The following is a 24,356-nucleotide window of genomic DNA, read 5'->3' as shown; positions in this document are numbered from 1 at the left end:
GGGTCTCAAGCAGCGCTGTTGAGTTATTTTTCTCAGAGACGTTTGCTCTCTATCACAGGAGGCATCAGCCCACTTAGTAAAAATTTCTGTCTATGTTTGTGTACTAGGGACTTCGATTTGCTCTGTGATTTTGCTGTGTTAGGTTGAAATTTTGGAATTCTGGGGAAGATTTAAAGGTATTTGTGGCTTTTCTTGCCTGACTGGGACATTCAGGGGCTGAGCTCACAGGTCCACAGGGCGGAGAGATTTTACAGGCCCTGCCCCCTGCCTGTGCTGAATTAAGGATCTTTTCTTTCAGGAGACCCTCCAGGGTTTTTGTAAAATTTCCCTGCACCCTTGTCATCCTCTGCCTTCTTTTCCAGGCCAACTAAGAGTCATTTTCCTCCACAGGTTGGACCCCAGCCTCTGGGAAGGAGGGCTACTACAGTGACGGCCTGTAGTTTTCTCTGAAACTCCCGCTGTCTATTCCTCCCCTCTGTAAGAATTGTCTTCCTCTAACTCACAACAGGAAATAATACAGGCCAGTGTCATTTGGCTTGCTGGTTAAAAGAAGACAACAGGCCTGTGGAATCTGTAAAAGTGGCCAGAAATGAAGCTGGTTAAATGTACTGAAAGGGTTCGGTACCTGTTGTTGCTAGCAAAGGAGGGGCTGATATCCCCTTCCAGTGCTCTCCCTTGGGAGAGGCCTGATTGCTGCTGTGCCACAGGGGATGGGTACGATGGTAGGGACCTGATACCCAACCCACTGCCACAGGAGCACTTTGTAATATGCAGAGCTGTTTCTAACTGAAACTCTGGCTGTTTTGGACTGGCAGCTTATGGCAGGACCGTGTAACTAGTAAACAGGGTTAACAAAAGGGCAAAGGAAAGGTGCTCTCCCTGGATCCTGGAGGGAGACTTCAGAAGTTTGAGATTCTCCAAGAGAAGATAAATCTGACTGAGGGACTGGCCAAGACCATTTTGGCTTGGGAGGACTGGAGGCTGCATATTGAACTTGTAGACTGCAGTTTGCTAGGCAGAGGTCCAAGCCCAGTTGTATAGGGGTTAAGCTACCTGTGTACAGGAAGCAACTTTCTCCCATGCCAGAATACATTATGGGGAATTGGACAGACTGTGTTTATGGCTGGAAAGAGGAACCAGCTGCCACGCACAGCCCTGATAGTGGCCTGTAGAAAACTGTATAATAGACTTAAATGATGCCTGCATCTTCATGGACATGGCTCCAGAGAGACAAGGACAATTTTGCTTTGTGTGGGAATGTCAAGAATAGACTTTAGTCACCTCCCTAAGATATTTGTATAGCCCTACCATGTGTCATGTTTAGTAGCAGAAGATTTAGTTGTCAGAAGCAGCCACAATGCCAATGTTATACTTCATTATGTAAATATAATAATCTTTAATTCTCTTACAGATTTAAGTGCAGTTGTCAAAAGGGCAGGTGCCCAACTGGGCAAAGAAGAATACCCATCAGGTTTTGTTCTCTATTGAGAGACAGTGGGCAGCCTGTATACTGTCTTGCAGGCCTGTGTGACCATGCCCATGTCAGGGGTGGCACAAACCTCAACTGTAGGAAAGTAGGGGAGGCCTGTTTAGAACAGAGGGAAGTAGTGAAGTGGTAAATAGAGGCCTGATTCCTATAGCCCTCTGTTATAGGAATTACAAACCCTGTGAGGTCCTATAACATGTGAGACCCTGTAAAGAAATGAAGCTCCCTTAGTGCATTCCGAGAGAACACGTCAAGTAAGGGGAGCCCTACTACAGGGACAGCTGTGACTATCTATTTGAATATAGACACATTGTAAATTTCTTCTCGCCATTTGAAGACAGTTATATTACTCTGAAGAGTCCATGAAAAGGACAGACAAGGAAAATCAAAAGATCTCAAAACAGGTCAGTATATTTTTCTCCTTATATAATTCCTCCAAAATTTGGAAATGCTTAATAAATCATGGCAATACATTTCTTTTCATAAATTCAATAAGACCAGTTTCCAAAAGTGGTTTTATTAACTGGAAACTTTGACTGAAGTATCATGTTTTAAAGAGCCCTGTCTAAATCTGAAGACTTGAAAGCCAATAAAAATGCCATGGAAAAAGCCTGGTATCCTGCTTGGGAGCCCTGAAAATGGCTGGAGCTGGAGTGTCAGGCCCAAGCCCTACCATCACTGGCAGTTGGTCGAATAGAAGGGGAGCAATAAGGACACTTCTGCATCCCAGCAGAGCCCCTAATGCATGTGACCTGTCCTTTGCTCTTGATTGGAGCTCAGGCACACAGTCTTTCGCAATTGGCTAATTCAAAGGGAGGGGTTGGCCTTTGCTGTTTCAAGATGGCAGCCCCCAGGGGAGCTGCAAGCTATGCGGCCAACATGGAAGCTGTCTAGACTGTTCTTTGACAGAAAAGATGACTTGTTTATTCTCACAACATTGTGCTGGTGGCAGGGACTCTCATCTTTGTTGTCTGTGATGTACTAGTTTTAAGTGCATTTCTGACAGCTATTTTCCCTGAGTATAAAGTTTTCAGTTCACTGTTAGCTTCTCTCAACACATTGCAAATCTGCTTTCCCAGTTCGCTGGCTTCCTTTGTTACTAATAACACATCAGTGCAGTTCCAACATCTCCTCCTAGAACAGTGATGGTGAACCTTCTGAGGTCGGCATGTCAGCATTTTGAAAAACCCTAACTTAACTCTGGTGCCATGTCACATATAGAAATTTTTTGATATTTGCAGCCATAGTAAAACAAATATTTATATTTTTGATATTTATTTTATACTAGAGGCCTGTTGCATGAAGAGATTTGTGCAATAGGCCTTCCCTTCCCTTGGCTGCTTCACCGATTTGCCTCTGGCACCCAGGACCCAGGCCTTTGCTCAGGCCAGGCTCTGGCCAGAGCGGCCCCAGAGCCATCAGGCTTCACTGCTCCGGCCCTGGGGCCATCAGGCTTTGCTCCACCTCTTGGAGCCTACATATGCAAATTAACCGCCATCTTTGTTGGGTTAATTTGCATACTCTCCTAATGGCTGGTTAGCGTGGTGAAGGTATGGTCAATTTACATGTTTGTCTGTTATTCGGTAAGATATTTAAATGCCATTTAACAAAGAAAAATCAACCAAAAAAATGAGTTCGCATGTCACCTCTGACAGGCGTGTCATAGGTTCGCCATCACTGTCCTAGAATGTCATCTGTCTGTTATTCTGGATGCTATTAAGATCTCTTTGCTTTGATGCCCTACAGTTTCACTCTTCTTATGTGTTAAAGTGTGAATTCCTTCTTAATTATCTTCTTTGGGATTTGTTAGATATTTTTGAAATTGGACAAGTGTGTTTCAGAAAAACACTCAATCATTACTCCTCTAAATATTTTCTCTATGGTCTTCGCTTTTGTGTTTTCTCCACAAGTATCTTTTGCCTGTTTAAATTGTATTCTGGCCTGTTTTTGTTTGTTTTTTTCAAATCTGTCCTCCACTCACCAGAATATAATGAACACCATAAACTGATGAACAAAAATAGATACTGAGACAGAGAAGCATTGAACAGACTGTCAAATTTCAGTGAGAAGGCAGGGTGGAGGAGGAGGGTTGAGGTCAATTAAATGACTTAAATGCATGCATATAAGCATAACCAAGGGACACAGACACTAGGGGGGTGAGGGCATGTGGGGGTGGCGAAGGGGAGGTCAGTGGGGGGAAAAGGAGACATATGTAATACTATATGTAATATTTTAAACAATAAAATAAAATTAAAAAGTCACTGACATTATTGAGAAGATAGCACTTTGGGGTTTATGGTAAAAGTTCCAGTGAGACCCCTTTTGAATCGGCCCTGGCCATTGACTCTCATGTCAATGTGGCTTTGAAGAGCAACGTTTAAGTCCTCCATGTTTGGTGAAGTCCACCCAGCTGCTACACTTCACCTGTGGGTCTGAGTTTCCACGTTCACTTTGCTACATGCCTGAGAAACTTCATTTTATTGCCCGCTCATGTTTAAAAAACAAAAAGAAATATTTTTCGATATTTTTAGCTGACTTCAGTGAGATGGTTAATAACATAGATACCTGAAAGATAATTTTACTTTTATTTGTTTGGTTAATTTTTCCCCTGTTTTTGTTTCCTGAGTTAATGGCTCCCTTTAAGGTAATATTTTTCTGTTATCTTTCTCTCTTCTCTTTCTCTTTCAGATGTCAGTTCTCCCTGGTTGCCTTTCATATTGAGAGTAAACGGTTAGAGGAGCTATCTGGAGGTAAGGTCTGAGGATTGTTACTGCAGGCTTTCCCAGAGGAGACAGGGCAGGAGAGGCGGTTATGTCAGAATTCAGATGTTTTTCTTTGGAGACGCTCTAATCTTTAGAGAGGACCCCTCTTCAAGTGTGGGGTTCTGAATTGGGGAGAAGGGAGGGGATAATAGAATCAGCTGTCTCATTTTTACATCTTCAGCTCATTCCTTCTGTCAGCCCAGGTGTCCCATTGCATTGTAGCTGAAATTTCTGGAGCCCAATATACTGGCAGCTCCAGTCAACACCTGTAGTCACCTCAGCTACAGAGAGATTGTGTTGACTGTGGACGATATGCCCCAGGTCATCCTTCATCCCTGTCTGCCTTGCAGAAACAGGTTGAAACCACTTGTCAATGATGCTCACACTCGCAAGTATAGGAGGAGATGCTGAGAAATGAACTAACATCAATGGTAGACTACAGACTTCCTGGGGACTGTGGTGTGATGTGTGTGAAAATCATCCTCTGGTCTCTTTACCATTTAATTTCCAGTAAAGTGATATAGAAACTTTTATATGCATGAGAAGGTAAGATGTGGGTTGGAAAAGGGTATAAAATTGTGAAGAAAACAGGAAATGTTTGCAACGCTGGAAATTACCGAGAACAAACCTGCAAAGCCTTTGATGTTTTCAGCTTCAAGAAGTGCAGAAATTCCCCTGGTGAAGTAGCTCATTTGGTTAGAGTGACATCTTTCTTTTTTTTTATTTTGTTGTTTTATTTCTTAAAGTATTACAAAAAGTATTACATATGTCTCCATTTTTCCCCGCCTTTGACAATCCCCTGACCTCCCCTACCCACCAGTGTCTTATGTTCATTGGTTATGCTTATATGCATGCATACAAGTCCTTCGGTTGACCTCTTACCCCCCTCCCTACTGCCCCCCAACCCTCCCCGGCCTTCCTGCTGCAGTTTGACAATCTGTCTGAGGCATCTCTGCCTCTGTATCTATTATTGTTCATAGGTTTATAATGGTCTTTATTATCCATGAATGAGTGAGATCATGTGGTATTTTTCCTTCATTGACTGGCTTATTTCACTTAGAATAATGCTCTTCAGTTCCATCCATGCCATTGCAAATGGTAAGAGTTCCTTCTTTTTTACAGCAGCATAGTATTCCATCATGTAGATATACCACAGTTTTCTAATCCATTCATCTACTGACGGGCACTTAGGCTGTTTCCAGATCTTAGCTATGGTGAATTGTGCTGCTATGAACATATGGGTGAATATATCCTTTCTGATTGGTGTTTCTGGTTTCTTGGGATATATTCCTAGAAGTGGGAACACAGGGTCAAATGGAAGTTCCATTTTTAGTTTTTTGAGGAAACTCCATACTGTCTTCCATAGTGGCTGCACCAGTCTGCATTCCCACCAGCAGTGCACGAGTGTTCCTTTTTCTCCACATCCTCTCCAGCACTTGTCGTGTGTTGATTTGTTGATGATAGCCAGTCTGACAGGTGTGAGATGGTACCTCATTGTTGTTTTGATTTGCATCTGTCGGATGATTAGTGACTTTGAGCATGTTTTCATATGTCTCTTGGCTTTCTGAAAAAACCACATAGTCATATCAATTGATGCAGAAAAAGCATTTGACAAAATCCAACACCCATTTTTGATAAAAACTCTCAACAACGTGGGAATAGAAGGATCATACCTCAACATAATAAAAGCCATATATGACAAGCCCACAGCCAACATCATACTCAATGGACAAAAACTAACACCATTTCCCCTAAGAACAGGAACAAGACAGGGATGCCCACTCTCACCACTCCAGTTCAACATAGTACTGGAAGTATTAGCCATTTCAATTAGACAAGAAGAAGAAATAAAAGGCATCCAAATTGGAAAAGAGGAAGTAAAACTGTCCTTATTTGCAGACGACATGATATTATACATACAAAACCCTAGAGACTCCAAAAAACTCCTAGACTTAATACATGAATTTGGCAATGTAGCAGGATACAAAATTAACCCCAAGAAATCTGAGGCATTTCTATACACCAGTAGTGAACTTTCAGAAAGGGAGATTAAAAAAACAATTCCATTTACCATCGCACCAAAAAAATTAAGATACCTAGGAATAAAGTTAACTAAAGAGGTAAAAGACCTCTACTCAGAAAACTATAGGACGTTGAAAAAAGAGATAGAGGAAGACATAAACAGATGGAAGAACATACCGTGTTCTTGGATTGGTAGAATCAACATCATTAAATGTCCATACTACCCAAAGCAATGTATAAATTTAACACACTTCCCATTAAAATGCCAATGGCATACTTCACAGATCTAGAACGAACACTCCAAAAATACATCTGGAATAAAAAAAAGACCCCGAATAGCTGCAGCGATCCTGAGAAAGAACAAAGTAGGTGGGATCTCAGTACCAGATATCAAGCTGTATTACAAAGCCACTGTTCTCAAAACTGCCTGGTACTGGCACAAGAACAGACATATAGATCAATGGAATAGAATAGAGAGCCCAGAAATAGGCCAGAACCATTATGCTCAATTAATATTTGACAAAGGAGGCAAGAACATACAATGGAGCCAAGATAGCCTCTTCAATAAATGGTGTTGGGAAAATTGGACAGATACATGCAAGAAAATGAAACTAGACCACCAACTTACACCATACACAAAAATAAACTCAAAATGGATAAAGGACTTAAATGTACGACGGGAAAACATAAAAATTCTAGAAGAATCCAAAGGCAACGAAATCTCAGACATATGCCAAAGCAATTTCTTCACTGATACAGCTCCTAGGGCACTTGAAACTAAAGAGAAAATGAACAAATGGGACTACATCAAAATAAAAAGCTTCTGCACAGCAAAAGAAACCATCAACAAAAAAACAAGAAAGCCCACTTCATGGGAAAACATATTTGCCAATGTCATATCTGATAAGGGGCTAATCTCCCAAATTCATAGAGTGACATCTTTCTACCCAAGGTTGCAGGTTCAATCTCAGGTTAGGGCACATATGAAAGCCACTGCTGAATGCATAAATAAGTGGAACAGCAAACTGGCTTCTCGCTCACTAAAAAAACCCCAATACCTTGAAAAAATAGGTGCAGAAATAGACAGGAACTGACAAATTCATATTGTAAAAGGGCACCAACAGGAGGTAGTGTTACAATTTTTAGCCCATTTTACAATCAATCTATCACAACTGAATATACTAGTTACATCCAATTGTACCTAAATGCTGCAATTTCACAGCTTTATTAAATGTTATTTTATCTACACTAATAAAAGAAAAACATGCAAATTGACCATACCTTCACTATGCCTTAAGCCATGCCCACCAGCCAATCAGAGCAACTATATGCAAATTAACCCAACCAAGATGGAGGCCGGCAGCCACGGAGCTGGAGCAAGCAGGAGGCTTGGTTGCCCCAATGATGGAGGAAGCCAAGCTTCCCAGCTGCAGCTGGCTCTGAGCTCCTCTCAAAGCAACAAAGTCTCAATTATAGAAGATAAATAAACCCCAGATACCTGCTTTCAGCCTGCCATGCCATGGAGCTGTAGCAAGCAGGAGGCTTGGGTTGCCCCTGGTGATGGAGGAAGCCAAGCCCTGGATGGCTCTGAGCTCCACTCCAGGCTACAAAGTTTCAATTATAAAAGGTAAATAAATCCCAGAATAAAAATATAAAAATAAAAAAAAGGAGAGGCTTGGAGCTTCTGAGGCTGGGGAGGCTTGGACAGCCTGAAACCAGCCATCAGCCCCTCACCCAGGCTGGCCAAACCTCCATGGGGAGAGGGTCCCCACTTTGGGACGGGGCTTGACCAGCCTGCAAACAGCTATCAGCCCCTCACCCAGGCTGGCCAGGCACCCCAGTGAGGACCCCCACCCTGAAGTGGTGTGACCAGCTGCAAACAGCCATAAGCCCCTCACCCAGGCTGGCCTGGCACCCCAGTGGCACCCCAGTGGGGACCCCCACCCTGAAGGGCAAACCAGCCAGTCCCCACCCATGCACCAGGCCTCTATCCTATATAATAAAAGGGTAATATGCAAACTGACCCTAACGGCAGAAAGACTGGAATGACTGGTCACTATGACACACACTGACCACTAGGGGAAGATGCTCAATGAAGGAGCTGCCCCCTGGTGGTCAGTGCGCTCCCACAGGGGAGCTCTGCTCAGCCACAATCCAGGCTGATGGCTGCCAGTACAGCGGTGTTGGTGGGAGCCTCTCCCACCTCCTCAGCAGCATTAAGGATGTCAGACTGCAGCTTAGGCCTGGTCCCTACTGGCAAGTGGACATCTTCCGAGGGCTCCCAGGCTGCCAGAGGGATGTCTGACTGCCAGCTTAGGCCTGTTCCCCCAGGAAGCGGGTCTAAGCCAGCAGGTAGTCATCTCCTGAGGGGTCCTAGACTGCGAGAGGGCACAGGCCAGGCTGAGGGACACCCCTCCCGAGTGCACAAATTTTTGTGCACTGGGCCTCTAGTCTGTATATATAAAAGGCTAAGTGACGGAAACAACTGAACGGACGACCAAACAGGCTGTGTGGGGCACAAGATGGCTGCCACTATGTGGGCACAAGATGGCCGGCAGAGGAGGGAAGTTGTGGGAGATCAGGCCAGCAGGGAAGGGCAGTTGGGAAGAACCAGGGTGGCAGGGGAAGGTAGTTGTGGGGGACCAAGCCAGCAGGGGAGGGCAGTTGGGGACGACCGGGCTGGTAGGGTAGGGCCGTTGGAGGCAATCGGACCAGTAGAGGAGGGCAGTTGGGGGCAATTGGATATCAGAGGAGTGGTTAGGGTGTGATCAGGCTGGCAGGCAGAAGCGGTTAGGGGCATTCAGGCAGGCAGGCAGGCAAGCAGGCGAGCGGTTGGGAGCCAGCAGTCCCAGACTGTGAGAGGGATGTCCCAAATTAGAGAGGGTGCAGGTTGGGCTGAAGGACACACCCCCTCCAACCCCAGTGCATGAATTTCATGCATCTGGCCTCTAGTATAAAATAGAATTTATTACTTTCTTTAGTAATTTCAATGATCAATTTTGTGAACATATTTCCCACAAGTCTTGGTATTTCCAATTAGCTTACATATGTGTATATACTGTATTTTGACATGTGTATTCATTTTATATTATACTAGAGGCCCAATGCACAAAAATTTGTGCACTCGGGGGGTCCCTTAGCCTGGCCTATGCCCTCTTCCAGTCTGGGACCCCTCGGAGGATGTCCACCTGCTGGCTTAGGCCCACTCCCCAGGGGATGGGGCCCAAGCTGGCAGTCAGACATCCCTCTGGCAGCCCGGCAGCCCTCAGGGGATGTCCACTTACCAGCAGGGAGCAGACCTAAGCTGCAGTTGGACATCCTTAGTGCTGCTGAGGAGACAGGAGAGGCTCCCGCCACCACTGTTGTGCTGGCAGCCATCAGCCTGTCTTGTGGCTGAGCAGAGCTCCCCTGTGGGAGTGCACTGACCACCAGGGGACAGCTCCTGCATTGAGCATCTGCCCCCTGGTGGTCAGTGTGTGTCATAGTGTCCAGTCATTCCCAGTTTTTCTGCTGTTAGGGTCAATTTGCATATTACCTTTTTATTATATAGGAGTTCCTGGTCAGTCTGGGTGAGGGGCTGATGGCTATTTGCAGACTGGCCACACCCCCTTTAGGGTGGGGGGTCCCCACTGAGGTGCCTGGCCAGTCTGCATGCGGGGCTTATGGCTGTTTTCAGGCTGACCAAGCCCCCAGGTGACAGAAGCTCCCAGCCTCTCCTTTTTTTCTTTTTATTTTTTTATTCTGGGATTTATTTACTTTCTATAATTGAAATTTTGTAGCCTTGAGTGGAGCTCAGACCCGGCCAGGGCAGGTGGAAAGCTTGGCTTCCTCCATTGCCAGGGGCAACCCAAGCCTCCTGCTTGCTACAGCTCCATGGCATGGCAGGCTGAAAGCAGGTATCTGGGGTTTATTTATCTTCTATAATTGAAACGTTGTTGCCTTGAGTGGTGCTCAGAGCTGGCCGTGGCAGGCGGGAAGCTTGGCTTTCTCCATCACTGGGGCAACCAAGCCTCTTGCTCGCTCCAACTCCATGGCTGCCAGCCACCATCTTGGTTGGATTAATTTTCATATAGTCGCTCTGATTGGCTGGTGGGCATGGCTTAAGGCATAGTGAGGGTACAGTCAATGTGCATGTTTGTCTTTTATTAGTGTAGGTTTGATTTTAATTTTTACTTTTTGATCCCTTTCAAACATTTCTCCCACTCTTGCCTCTGGAAATCACCAGAACATTATCTGGATCTATGACAGGGGTGGGCAAACTTTTTGACTCGAGGGCCACAATGGGTTCTTAAACTGGACTGGAGGGCTGGAACAAAAGCATGGATGGAGTGTTTGTGTGAATTAATATAAATTCAAAGTAAACATCATTACATAAAAGGGTACGGTCTTTTTTTTTTAGTTTTATTCATTTCAAACGGGCCGGATCCGGCCCTCGGGCCGTAGTTTGCCCACGGCTGATCTATGAGCTTATTTTTATTGTTGTTGTTTTTTGTTTTTTGTTAATCCTCACCTGAGTATATTCCTCCATTGATTTTTAGAGAGAATGGAAGTTAAGGGAGAGACACAGATAGGGAAACATCGTTGTGAGAGAGACACATTGTTTGGTTGCCTCCCGCACACTCTCCAGCCAGGACCAGTAATCTAGCATGTAACTGCTAGACATCTGTATGTCTTCACTGTAAATATGTTTATTCAGATTTTCTCCCTATTTTTCAGATAAAATTGTTTCTTTTTGCATTTGAATTGCATGAGTTCTTTACATAGCGTGGATATTGTAAATATTTTCTTCCATTCAGTATGGTGCCTTTACATTTGGTTAATGGCTTCCTTTGCTGTGCAGAAACTTTTTAGTTTGTTGTAGTCCCACTTGTTTGTTTGTTTTTTTTTGCTTTTGATGTAAGATTAAAAAAATCATCACCAAGATCTGAGTCAAGGAGTTTACTACCTATGTTTTTGTCTAGGAATTTCATGATCAGGTTTATGTTTTTCAAGCCTTTAATCCATTTTGACTTAAATTTTGTGTCTGGTGTAAAACAGGGGTCAACTTCTATTCGTTTGCATGTGACTGTCCAGTTCTCTCAACATCTGTTATTGAAGAGACTGTTATTTTTCTATTTTATATTCTTGACTCCTTTGTCATAAATTAATTGCCCATGTATGAATAGGTTTATTTCTGGGCTATTTTGTTTCCATGATCTAGGTATCTGTTTGTATGCCATTGCCACACTTTTTAAAATATTATAGTTTTGTAATTAAGTTTAAAATCAGGTGGCATGATGCCTCCAGCTTTGTTCTTTCTCAAGATTGCTTTGGTAACTCGAGGTCTTTTGTGTTTCCATACAAGTGTGAGGATTATTTGTTCTATTTCTGAGAAAAATGATTTCTGTCACTATAGTTTTGTCTTTCCTAGAATTTCATACTATTGTAATGTAGAAGAAGCAATCGTTTGTACTCATGAGTTTCACTTAGCATTTCTGTTAAGATTCATCCATGCTGTGTCATGCATATCTTTTTGTTCTCTTTCATTGCTGACCAGAATTTCATAGTGTGTGTATTGGTATCCTAGGGCTGCTGTAACAAACTACCACAAATTGGGTGACTTAGAACAACAGAAACTTATTCTCTCACAGTTCTGGAGGCTAGGTGTCTTCTTGGCCATGCCATCACCGTGGGCTCTGGGAGAGAATCTGTTCTTAGCTTCTTTCTTTTTTTAAGGTTCTGGTGTTGCCAGTAATCCTTGGTGCTCACCGACTTTATATTCATCATTCTGGTCTCTGTCTTCATTGTCACATGGCATTCTCTTCTTGTAAGGACACCAATCATCTTATTAAGGCACTACCCAGCTCCAGTATGACCCCATCTGAACAAACTATGGTATATCTCTAAAGGACTGTTTTCAAATAAGAACACATTCTGAGGATTCAGGTGTAAAATCTCTAATATATCTTTTGAGGGGGCACAATTTAACCCACAACAGTATGGATATACCAAGATTTGTTTATTCATTCATCAATTGAAGAACATTTGGGTGCTTCCAGTGTGAGCTATTATGAATATTACTAGAAGCCCGTTGCACGACGATACGCACAATAGGCTTTCCTTCCCCTGGTGGCCTGCACTGGTTTTCCTCCGGCACGCGGGACCCAGGCATTTGGTCTGGCCTCAGCGGATAAGCCAAGCCTCTTCAGTCTTCAGTCTTTAGTCTTCACTCTGGCTGGAGCCTTCGGTTTTTGCTCCATGCCTGCGTATGCAAATTAACCACCATCTTTGTTGGGTTAATTTGAATACTCATCTGACTGGCTGGTGGGCATAGTGGAGTGACACCAATTTGCATGTTTCTCTTTTATTAGTGCAGATAATAAGGAGGCATTCACATACAAGTCTATGTTTTTATTTTACTTAAGAAAATTTCTAGAAGAGGGATAGCTGCTTTGCATGTTTAATTTTATGAGATACTGTTTACCCCCTGCCCCCCAATGTGGTAGCCTTTTCTTTTTCTTCTTTTCTTTATTGAAAAATCTTTATTGTTGAGAGTATTGCAGATGTTCCACTTTTCCCTGTATTGGTCTCCATACACCTGGTCCCATCCCACCCCTGGTCTTCACCACCCTATTGTCTGTGTCCATAGTTAATGCATATATGCATGTAAAATCTTTGGTCAATCTCTTTCTGCTCCACCTCCTCCCTTCCCTCTGAGATTCCTTCATCTGTTTCATGTTTCCATGCTTCTGATTCTATTTTATTTATCAATTTATTTTGCTTATTAGATTTCTTGTTGCTTTATTTGGATTCGTAGATTCAATTGTTAATAGATATGTATTCATTGACATTATCACTAAGAGCCTTGAAAGTGTCACTAATGCTCTGATGCTTTCTTTGAGTCCCTTGAAGCTCTCATTAAGATCCTTGAGTAACCTTATAGCCATGGTTTTGAACTCTGTATTTAGGAATTTGTTTGCTTCCATCTCTTTGATTTCACATGTTTCTTTGTTTCACATGTTTCTTTGTCTCCACATTTTGGATTTCTTTCTATGTATTGTGTGGAGCTGATATGTCTCTTGGAATTGGTAGAGTGGCCTTGTGTAGTAGATGTCCTGTAAGGCCCAGTGGCTAAACCTCCCCAGTCGCCTGAGTTGAGCACTGTAGGTGTGCTCTTGTGTGGGCTATGTGCACAATCTTGTAGTTGAACCTTGATTGCTGTTGGTGTCCCTTGATGAATTGACTCCATGCCAATTGGCTGTGAGGACCAGCTGTAACTACAGTGGAAGAGAAGCTGTGCAGGAGATACCCCTAGGGATCGGAACTTGCTTCAGTGGGGCTTTGTTGCTCACTGAGTCTGCCACTTGAGTGTGTTGCTTATGGATGTGTAGAGTTGTAATCTGGTATGGTCGGAAGCTGTCTACCAGGTGCACTGGCTCTGTGGTCACCCAACAGGAACTGAAAAGAAGTCTGTAGATGGCTGCTATCTGTACTGGACTTGTGAAGTACCCAGGCGAGGCCCACCTGTGAAGTAAGGCAAGCTGGTGCTAGTGCTGATTCTTAGGTCTTTTATTGAAAGTTTGGGGCATGCTGATGGCAGCTGTTTCTTGTTTCAGAGATTTGAACAAAGTCTGAAGCCTGAGGGATTGAGTTTGAGTAAGTTTGTGCAACAAACTTTAAAAGCAACACCTGGGTCTCCAGTAACCCCATGTCACTCAGCCACAATCCTCCCTGGGTTTTACAGCCTGAAGTTACCTGGACTTGTGTCCCAGCTCTGGAACACTGGGGTGGGGGTCTGGTTTAGGACTGGGACCTGTTAATGTTAGCCATTCTGGCAGGTGTGAGGTGACAACTCATTGCCATTTTAATTTGCATGTCTCTGACAATGAGTTACTGCTGAGCATTTTTACATATGTCTCTTGGTCATTTGTATGTCCCCTTTGGAGAAGTATCTAGACAGGTCCTCTGTCCATTTTTTAATGAGGTTCTTTGTCTTCCTTTTGTTGAGTTGTATGAGTACTTTATATGTTTTGGGAATTAACCCCTTATCAGATATATTGTTCTCTCATAATATGGGTTCACTTTTCATTTTGATACAGGTTTCTTTTGATGTACAGAAGCTTTTAAATTTACTCGAGTCCCATTTGGATATTTTTTTCCTTTGTTCCTCTTACCCTAGGCCCATAGTCGGCAAACTGTGGCTTGCGACCCACATGCCACTTTTTGGCCCCCTTGAGTGTGGCTCTTCCACAAAATACCACGTGCGGGTGAGCACAGTGCGATTGAAACTTCTTGACCCATGTGCAGAAGTCTGTTTTCGTCCTGGGCGAGTCTATTTTGAAGAAGTACTGTTGATATTTGGCTCTGTTGACTAATGAGTTTGCCGGCAAACTCATTAGTCAACAGAGCCAAATATCAACAGTACAAGGATTGAAATTTCTTTTGAGAGCCAAATTTTTTAAACATAAACTATATAGGTAGGTACATTGTTATTAATGTAATTAGGGTACTCCTAAGGCTTAGGAAGAGCCACATTCAAGGGGCCAAAGAGCCGCTTGTGGCTCGCAAGCCGCAGTTTGCCGACCACGGCCTAGGCCATGTGTCTGTGAAAATTCTGCTATGTGTGATGTCTGAGATTTTGCCTGTATATTTTCTACTAGGATTTTTATGGTTTCACAATTTACATTAAGGTCTCTTGATCATTTTGAGTTTATTCGCATGTATGGAGTAAGTTGGTGGTCTAGCTTCATTTTTTGCATGTATGTACTTGTCCAATTTTTCCAACATCATTTATTAATGAGACTCTCTTGACTCCATTATATGTTCTTGTCTCCTTTGTCAAATATTAACTGAGCATAATGGCTTGGGTCCATTTCTGGGTTCTCTGCTCTGTTCCATTTATCAACATGCCTGTTCTGTGCCAGTACAAAGCATATTGGATTACAGTGGTTTTGTAGTAGAACTTGATATGCAGTATTGTGATCCCACCAACATCTTCTTTCTGAAGATTGCTACAGCCATTAGCAATCTTTTTTTTGGTTCCACATGAATATTTTTAGCATTTGTTCTATATCTATGAAATATGCAGTTAGTATTTTAATAGGGATTAAATGGAATCTAAAGATTGCTTTGGGTAGCATGGACATGATGTTAATTCTACCAATCCATGCACACGGTATATTCCTCCTCTTGTTTATATCTTCCTCTATCCCTTTTTATTAGCGTGCTGTAGTTTTGTGAGCACAGGTCTTTTACCTCCTTGGTTAAGTTTATTCCTAAGTATCTTAATTTTTTTTGCTGCAATGGTAAATGGGATTGTTTGTTTATTTTCTCTTTCTGAGATTTCATTATTGTTACTAAAAATGCCATGGATTTCTGGTTGATAATTTTGTATCCTGCTACATTGCTAAATTCATTTATTAAATCTAGTAGTATTTTGGTGGAGTCTTTAGGATTTTCTATGTACAATATCATGTCATTTGTAATAATGACAGTTTTACTTCCTCCTTTGGAATTTGGATGCCTTTTTTGCTTTCTTCTTGTCCGATTGCTGTAGCTAAGGCTTCCAGTACTATCTATAATAATAAAAGAATAATATGCTACTTAGACTGGAAAACCAAATGACCTTCGTATGTCCTTCTGGATGACCTTCCAGATAAAGCTGGGGCTGCGAGGGCTGAGACCTTGCAGGAATTTCATGCATTGGGCCTCTAGTGTTGAATGAGAGTGGTGAAAGCTGACATCACTGTTTTGTTCTTGTTCTTAGGGGAAATGCTTTTAGTTTTTGCCCATTGAGTATGATGTTGACTGTAAGTTTGTCATATATGGCCTTTATCATGTTGAGGTATGATCCCTGTATTCCCACTTTGTTGAGAGTTTTTATCAAAATGGGTGTAGGATTTTGTCAAAAGCTTTTTCTGCATCTATTGATATGATAATGTGATTTTTGTCTTTTAATTTGTTTATGTTAGTGGACGGCAAACTCATTAGTCAGCAGAGCCAAATATCAACAGTACAAGGATTGAAATTTCTTTTGAGAGCCACATTTTTTAAACTTAAACTATATAGGTAGGTACATTGTTATTAACTTAATTAGGGTACTCGTAAGGCTTAGGAAGAGCCACACTCAAGGGGCCAAAGAACCGCATGTGGCTCACAAGCTGCAGTTTGCCAACCACTGGTTTATGTGATGTATTGCATTTATTGATTTGCAAATATTATACCAGCCTTGCATCTCTTGAATAATCCCACTTGGTCATGGTATATGATCTTTTAAATATATTGCTGGATCTCATTTGCTAATATTTGGTTGAGGATTTTAGCATTTATGTTCATCAGGGATATTGGGCTATAATTCTATTTCTTTGTAGTGTCTTTATCTGGTTTGGGAATGAGAGTAATACTGGCCTCATACAAAGCAGTTAGAAGTGTTTCTTCCTCTTGGATTTTTTTTGAATTATTCGAGGAGGATGGGTATTAGCTCTTTTTTGAATGTTTGTTAAAACTCCCATGTGAAGCCATCTGGAGCAGAGCTATTGTTAGTTGGGAGTTTTTAAAATTACTTCTTCAATTTCATCAGTTGTTATTGGCCTATTCAGATTTTCTGATTCTTCCTGATTCAGTTTTGGAAGATTGTATTTTTCTAGGAATTTTTCTATTTTATCCAGATTGTTCAGCTTATTGGCATATAGTATTGCAGAAGACCAAAGAAAAACCAAACAACTTTTAGAGAAAAGGAGGGACCCTGTTTATTAACACTAGCGGACTCAGGGAATAACTTCCAAATCTGAGTAAAGAAACATGCGGGGGATTCTCTTTTTATATCCTTCTGGGGTCTTTGTCCTACAGCTATGGATTATGCTTCTGGTCCCTTTAGTGGGTTTGGCAAGTAGGCCCCCAGCTGTTGGGGGTCTCCAGGCCATATCTGATGGTCTGGCCTGGCACCAGAGATAATAACCCTACCTCCAGGGCAGTGCACTGTTCACAGTTTTATGGCCTCTGTATTTAGATAACAAGTTCTGCAAGACCAGTTTCTAGGACAGAAGTAGTCACTTAATTATAGGTTATCAAGAATGTACACTGAGCTTGCTGGCCTGGATTCAGATTGCTAGACCCCCCCCAAATATCAGGAGCCTTTTAGCCTCCTCAATAGTTGTTCACATCTGTATTTCTGTGGTGTAGGTTGTTACTTCACCTTTTTCATTTCTCACTTGTCTTATTTGGGTCCTCTCTCTTTGTTTCGATGAGTCTGTCAAAAGATTCATCAATTTTGTTTATTTTTTCAAGAGCCAGCTCTTGGTTTAATTGATGTTTTGTACCCTTTTTTAAGGGTTTTTTTTTGTTTGTTTGTTTTTGTGGGTTTTTTTTAGTTTCTGTAACATTTATTTCTGCTCTGATCTTTATTAATTCCATCCTTCTACTTACTCTGGGATTTTCTTGATGTTCTTTTTCTAATTATTTTAGATGTAGTGTTAATATTTTGTTAGAACTTTTTCTTATTTTTTGAGGTAGGACTGGAATGCTATGAACTTTCCACTCAGGACTGCTTTTGCGATGTCCCATAGATTTGGGGTTGCTGTTTGTTCATTTTTGTTATAGTTTCCAGGAAGTTTTTTCTTTCTTTTTTGATTTATTTATTTGGAAATGCATTCATTGCTTAGACTCCATGGGTTTGAATGTTTTTTTTTGATTTATTTATTTGGAAATGCATTCATTGCTTAGACTCCATGGGTTTGAATGTTTTTGAATGTTTTTATTGTAATTGATTCTAGTTTCATGCCATTGTGATCCGAGAAGATTGTAGCTTTGGGATGAAATATTTTATAAATGTAAATTAAATTAATCTGATTTAGTGTTTCCTTTAGGCTCACTTTTACCTTGTTGATTGTCTGAAAGATCTATCCAAAGATGTCAGTGGGGTGTTAAAATCCCCTACTGTGACTGTATTGCTGTCAATCTCTCTTAACATCCTCTAGAAGATTTAAAAAATATGTTTAGATGCTCCTTCTTTGAGTGCATATTTATTTACCAGGATTATATCCTCTTGTTGTATTGATTCCATTAGTGTTATGTGGTGGCCTTCTTTGTCTCTTGTATCCTTTTCTTTGAAATCTATTTGGTCAGATATAAATATTGCTACCCTTGCCTTTTCTGTTTCCATTTGCATGGAAAAAATTTTCTTATCCCTTCACTTTCTGTCTGTGTGAATCATTTGTTCTGAGGTGGGTATCTTGTAGACAGACATATATATGGCTCATGTTTTCTTATCCATGCAGATGTCTGTGTCTTCTGTTGGAGTATGTATTCTATTTACATATAAGGTCATTATTGATAGGTACTTATTTCCTGCAATTTTTATTTATGCCTATGTTCTTTTCTCTCAATTTCTTGTTCTTCTTAAATCATTCCCTTTTAACATTTTCCCCATTGCCACTTGTTTTTAAGTTGCAAAGAGATAAGGTATTTAAAACATAATAGAATGTTTTTATGACTCTAAGCCAGTGATGGCGAACCTATGTCAGAGGTGACACCTGAACTCATTTTTGGTGACACGCATCAACAGAGACAAAAAAATTGCTTAATTCAAATATTTGTCTCTTGCAATGGCCAGAGTTGGGCATCACTCGAGTAATATTATTACTCACGTTACTCATGATCAATAATGCAATTCTAAAACCGGATGTAAACATGTACATCGGTGTTGCTTAGCAAAGATACATAGTGAAAACATTCAAGATACATTGTTCCAATATTGACATTTATATAAAAAGGTTAAGAATTGCACTATAAAGAGATTAATCTTTACTCATGACATTTTATTTTTACTCGAGTGACAAAATGCCCAATTCTGGAAACGGCCTCCTTATTGTCAACATGTGCCTCGGGTAAGCTTCCCGTGTGTTCGGTGCATTCGGCAAACGGACGCACTTGATCGCCATGTTCCTTAGGAAAGGCGCCCAGAACCAGAGCTGAGGAAGCACTTGAAATATGTTTGTGTAGAGAAGAAGCAACAAGTGGAAACGAAACTGACATTGGGAAGTTGAGGAGAAGTGTTGGGAAACAGGGAAGGTGAAATCAAGTAGCAAGTTTATGGAAAATAGAAAAAACTGTTGGCTGCAAGCGGCTTTGGTTTGCAGGTACTATCCATTTCCCTAAAATGAGTTCTGTTTCTTATCTACAGAAATCGAAACTACGATGGCAGCTCAATTGGACATCACTGCTTCTAACTTCAGTGAACCCAGGACCGGCCATGGTGAGACAGTGCTTGGGTTTCCCAGACCAGATGGGACGGAGGGAACCTGGCAGTGGGTTCTCCTGTCCTCTCTGCCAGTCTTCATCTGAGCAAGAACAAAATATTTCCAACCCCATTTCTTATTTTCTCTTAATTAACTCAGCTTTTTCTCGGGAATTTCTGCACTGTCTCTTCATAACACAGCATAACCTCTAAGAGGAAGAGAGATTAAAGTATCCTGATTGATCCCAGGCTAGTTAGGTTTCTTATTTCCTACTTCAACAATGTGGATACACCAGAAGGGCAAGTTGTAGCCTCTCTAGTTTCTCTGCCAGTCTCTTCCGCCTGAGAGAAGACTGGAAGGAGGAATGTGAGAGGAATTGATTCATTCAGGTCCTAATTTCCCTGCTCCTGGAGGCATGTTTTGGAGGTAGAATCCATTTGGAGGTAGAAACCAACAAATTCAACAGGCTGGCTCACTCACTTTCTCATGCAACCCTCCTTTTACTTCCTTATCTATAGAAATCAACTATATCAGTTGAACTTTTGCTGGTTTGGTACCACACCACAACACAACTTAGTACCCTAAAACCTGACCCATTACTTTGGCAATCAATTTGGTAGATAGATGGGCATTTTTTGGTTCTGGGCCAACTGGACTCATCTCAGCCAGACTTGCTCATGCACCGGTGCTAAGCTGGTGGTTCAGTACACAGCTGGATAATCTTTTTTTCACATTAAATTAATTGGGGTGACAGTAATTAATAACATTATGTACAATTCTATACTATATCATCTGTGTGTTGCATTGTCTCCTTCCATCACCATATATTTCACCCCTTTACCTGCTTCAACCTCTTCCCAGCCCTCACTCCCTCTGGTAACTGTCATATTGTTGCCTGCGACTATGAGTTTATTTGTATTGGTTGTTCCCTTGTTGCTTTCTATTTTATATCCCATATGTAAGTGAAATCATATAGTTCTTGTTCTTTGTTCATCTGATTATTTCGCTTAGCATACCGGTAATATTCTCAAGATCCAGCAACTGGATACTTTTGAATGGATAGTCCCATGGCCATGTCTGGTGGTTAGCAGGCTCTTGGGCAGGCCAGGGTGATAGGGATGACCGGGCCTTGTGTCCTTCATCATCAATCAGTTGCAGGGTTCTGAAGAGGAAGAGACATCAAGCCCCAGGGCATCAGCACTTTTGCGGTGTACTAGCATTATGCTTCTACTGCCCTATTGCCCAGACCAAGTCACAGGGCCCACCCAGATGCAAGGGGTGGAGAAACAGACTCAGCACCTTGTGGGAGGAGCTGCAAATCCACATGCTCAAGAGGCTTGTGCACAGACCTGGGATTAATTCATGGCTATATCTGCAGTCTATCACACAGACTGCCATATGCTATCAGCATTGGCAAATAGTTGCAGTGTTGGATCTGGCGTTTGGTGACTTTTCATTTCACCTCCCATGATTTTCCTACTTCTCTCTGGATGACCAACTAATGCCCTCAGGATATCCTTAGGTTGGAGTCTTACACTGTGGTGCTAAGTAATAATCTGAACTGCCACCACATTTTCTCTTTATCATAGCCATCTTGTAGCCACTGGTCTCAGCTTCTGGAAATTTACTTCTCTCATCTCAGAATTCTAGTTATCAAATGTGGGATACTCTGCCTTAGGAATGGTTTTGCTAATCCTTGGATTAGCAACAGCTTCACCATAAAGTGTGTGTGAGAGGAAGAATAACTACTGATTTTTTGGAAGACAGAGTGGGGGTTTCTGCAAAATCTCTCTTCTGTTTGATTGAAATTTTTGAAAAATCATTCCAATGTACAGAATAGAAAAAGAGGGCACAACAGAATTAAAGAGACCACTTAGGGGACTGCTGAGTCATTGATGGTGATAGTAGCTTGGGCTAGTATGATGGTCTTCAAAATGGAGAAAAGGGATCAGATTTGGGAACTTGCCGATGGGTCAGATCTGGAAGGTAAGGGAAAGAGAGGAATCCAGGGAGATTCCCAGTTTTGTCTGAGGAACTGGATGAATGGTGATGATATCTCTAAAAAATAAAATGGAATTTACAATCATGTCAGCAATACTGTCAGTTTGGTGATGTATGCATCGACTCAAAGCACAGACAGGTCATTGTAATACAGGTTTCCTCGCGCAAGAGTTCAGTTTTATTAAAGGGCTGTGCTGACAGAGTCTTCCTTCAGGGAGAAACAGGCTCTCAGATGTGCTCGTCAGTTGACTTCTATGGTCCCTGTCTGTGCTGAACAAATCCTGAAGACTTCAAGTTTATAAACGCATGGAAGAGCTAAGCAGAGAAATACTAACTGGAAAGAGGAAAAAGACCTATATAGATGATTTGGTGTTTAACTTGAGACACAGTGGTATTTAAAATATCATTCAGGTGGTAAGCTATGCTGTTCTTTTATTAACTTCCAGGTGTCTTAGAAAGTAGACATGTCTAACCAAGTGAAACTAAAAAAGTGTAACTCAACTGATGCTACTCTGTATGAGTTGTTATTACTATTATTTATGTATCAAGGGATTTTAGAGTAACTCCAGAGAACTGTCACTACTTTCTGGATAGAAGTCTTCTATATACTAATTTAAGATAGGAACACTTCATTAGATTTCTACATTTAAGCATAAATTAAAAGTATGGCATTTTGCTCTCCTATGGTTCAGAATCCCTGAGAAGATGGGTGCATATGTGAAATATGAAGGAACACTTTGCCTTTCTGCTCATGTGCCCTTTACTCCCTTTCAGGGTGGGATGGTTGAATCAACCACATATGTGATTTCTTAATGGAAAGAATGAAAGTTCCATTTTGGATATCATTTGGGGGAAGGGGATCTTCCACTGTGATGTCCCAGAGTCAGATTTTGTGTTATTTCCTACATTAGCTTATGAAGAACAGCTACCAGCCGTGGCTCAGAGTTCTTACTTGTACCATTTTGCACCTTCTTCCATAGGCACTTAGCTTCCACAGGTCAGAGAGAGCAGCCCAAGGGACCCCTGAGAAGTTCCCAGCATTCCCCACCTCCTTTAGGAGGGAGGTGAGGCCCAGGTGTTCCACAGACCTCCTGCGAGTATAGAGGTGGCTCACTGACAGGACACTAGTGAGCAATAGAGAAAAACCAGTGGACAGGGCCTTTGCAACGGGAAAGTTTGGAGGTCCATCCTAATGCTGTGCTTTTGTTTCCTGATATCCCAGGGCTTAGAAACCAAGACCCCAGAGATTCACAACTGCGACTTGTCTTAGTGGGTAAGACTGGAGCAGGGAAAAGTGCCACAGGGAACAGCATCCTTGGAAAGGAAGCATTTCATTCCAGAATGGCAGCAAAATCCATCACCAAGGTCTGTCAGAAAGGGAGTAGCATGTGGAATGGGAGAGAAATTGTCGTCGTGGACACACCTGGCATTTTCGACACTGAGGTACCGGATGCTGACACAAAAAAGGAGATTGCCAATTGCATCCTCCTGACTTCTCCTGGCCCTCACGCTGTGCTCCTGGTGGTCCCGCTGGGCCGGTACACAAAGGAAGAACAAAAGGCTGTGGAGAAGATGCTGTCAATGTTTGGATCCCAAGATAGGAGATACATGATTCTCTTATTCACCGGGAAAGATGACCTGGATGGCATGGAGTTCTGTGATTACTTAAAGGAAGCTCCAAAAGTCATTAAAGATCTGGTGGAGCAGTTCAGGGGTCGTCACTGTGAGTTCAACAATAAGGCGACAGGGGCTGAGCAGGAGGCTCAGAGGGCACAGCTGTTGGACCTGGTCCAGTGCATGGTGATGCAGAACAAGGGAGAATTCTACACTGATGAGATGTACCAAAAGGTTGAGGAGGAGATTCAGAAACAGGTTAAAGTGAAACAAGAAAAATACAAAGCTGACCCGGAGAGAGAGAAAAGGCAAATAAGAGAGAAATATCAAAAACAAATCAGAAACCTGAAGGATAAAGTGGAGTAAGAAAAGAGAAAGAGAGAACTGGACAGGGAATTGGCAGAAAGGGAGATTTGCCATCTAAAAAGGATGCAGGGAGCCAGAGATGAAGTTGAGAGTCAGAAAGATATACTTGACATAATCAAGCATATAGCGATCTCTTTACCTTTTTTCATTATTCTATTCATGTTTATTTAAGCTTTTTAAAAATCTGTTTCCTGCATATTTTCAAGTGCTCCTTCCCATATAACTCATTCCCCAAAGTCAGAGTTCTCTGTTTCTGTTATTTAAGTTCTCAGGACTAGGTGTTTAGTAAAGTTTCTTATTGGCAATTGGTAGATATCTGTTTGATTTATTTAACAGGGATGAGACACAGTCTCAATTTTTAAAACTCCAAAATAGAAAGTATGGATGCTCCCTATCTTCTAAACTCTTTCTTACAGACAGAGAGAGGGAATGCAGGAGACCAAAAGACAATGATTCTCTAGCGTCTTTCTAGATTGGAACATAATCTCTGCCTGTGGCTTTTACTCCACATTTTTGCCTTTGGGATGACATTGACCTTTTTACCCATATTGTTAAAGAAATCAATTTTTTGTATTAGGTAATGGATAGCTAAAATGCTTATAGAATTCTTTCTAAATGAACATAAATTTGTTGAATTACATTCTTTCGAAGGACTGAAATAGTTCCTTATCAATTGCCCACTCAAGAAAAAAGAGTTGTCTGAAAAACAGATTTCTCAGAACTCAAGTAAGTGAAATGCCAGAAAGAGTAAAAGACAGAGATTCAACAGCTAAGAGAACAATGTTCAGTGTATTCAGATGTTTCTGTAGAAAGTCTTTGAGCAACCTCAAGGTAACCACTTTTCTGAATAACTAGTTCTCTCCTTTTCTTGTGAAATTAACTGTTGCCACT

The 24,356-nt window shown here is 41.8% G+C and overlaps 1 pseudogene; it reads left to right on the top strand.

Annotated features, from left to right (window-relative positions):
• Positions 1–1,860: 1,860 nt before the first annotated feature.
• On the top strand, positions 1,861–23,636 carry LOC139016681 (GTPase IMAP family member 4-like; annotated as a pseudogene).
• Positions 23,637–24,356: the final 720 nt, after the last annotated feature.

The sequence above is a fragment of the Myotis yumanensis genome, unplaced genomic scaffold (genome assembly GCF_028538775.1).
Source record: "Myotis yumanensis isolate MYYU_CA2020_CCGP unplaced genomic scaffold, mMyoYum1.0.hap1 SCAF_9, whole genome shotgun sequence".
Taxonomy (NCBI): domain Eukaryota; kingdom Metazoa; phylum Chordata; class Mammalia; order Chiroptera; family Vespertilionidae; genus Myotis; species Myotis yumanensis.
The sequence above is the reverse complement of the archived record's forward strand: the minus strand, read 5'-3'. Positions and strand labels throughout refer to the sequence as shown.